Raw genomic sequence first — 1,251 nt, 5'->3', positions numbered from 1 at the left:
CTGTCAGGAACAAGTAATAAAAACCCAACTGAAAACAGTTAATGGGGGTAAAAGGGAATTTACCAGTTCTGAAAACCGGAATAAGGAGCACACAGCAAAAAGGAAAAGCTACCGGAGCCAGGGTCTCAGAAACTGTAACTGGGGACCCAGAGCTCCCAGTGTTCTATCTCGCTGTGTCCATTTTGTTCACTGCTTATCTCTGGTTCTTTTTGCATTTTTAGTCTCATTATTTTGTAACAGAGGGCATGACTGTCAGAAACCCCAGGTTAGCAACTGTAGCGAAAGGGCTTATTTCCATCCCAAGATATGACTCTGGTCCTAATTGGGTTATGTATACACGACTTGGGCCAATCTCTGTTGGAAAGAGCATTAAGCACATATTTACTTCTGTGACCAGGGAGATGGCATCTATGAACTGAAAAATGCGTTGCCAGATTTAGCAAATAAAAATACGTCCTGTATTTAATCTGGCAACCCTAGATGGGAGGGCTTTCTAAACAGACAAAATTAATAACCACCACAGTTTACCCCACTGTTTCCTCAGGAACCTGCCCTCGTGTCCTTTGCCATTTTGCTCATACCAGTGGGCGGATTCATGAACAGACAGACAACGGCTGTCATCATAAGAATTTGGCTCAGCATTAATGGAGGAGAGCATTCGCCGTTTTTTTTTTGTTTTTTATCCTCTTTGAGAAATTCTTTCTCAGCAATTCTTAAAGCTAACATGCCTCTTCTGTAAACATGTGGGATTTTAGTGCTTGAGGCATCTTGGTGGCTGTGAGCTGTGTGTCCTATCCGAGTCACAGAATCGCAGAGCTGGAAGGAAGCCTGCAGGTCCTGGCTGACCGCCCCACCCCCACCCCCGCCGCCCTGCAGTGTGACTTGTAACTTTGAGGTACAGTGGGTTTTCATGTATGGCCATTTCTAGATGAAGAATCCTTCCCGACTATAAAAGTTTTTGGTGCACAAAGAGAGACTCAGGAGGAGAAGATGGGGCTGGGAAGCAGTGCAGAGGAGAGTTGGCCAGTGAGCAGCCTGCGAAGTTCTCCTGAGGAGCAGTGGAATGGTCAGGCTGTATTTTAGACAAACACACAGTTTAGAAACCATAAGGGGCAGGAAGTAGCCTGATGGGAAGCAGTTGTGTTGGTCCACTGAAGGGTGCTAGGGGATTCAGTTACAGTCGTGGAAGAAGAGCCGGAAGGAACAGAAGGCAAAGGAGACCTGTTTACTTTGTTCAGAGTTAAATCAGCA

This window comes from Pteropus alecto, unplaced genomic scaffold, assembly GCF_000325575.1.
Source record: "Pteropus alecto unplaced genomic scaffold, ASM32557v1 scaffold3, whole genome shotgun sequence".
NCBI classification, from domain to species: Eukaryota; Metazoa; Chordata; class Mammalia; order Chiroptera; family Pteropodidae; genus Pteropus; species Pteropus alecto.
This window is presented reverse-complemented; position numbering follows the sequence as displayed.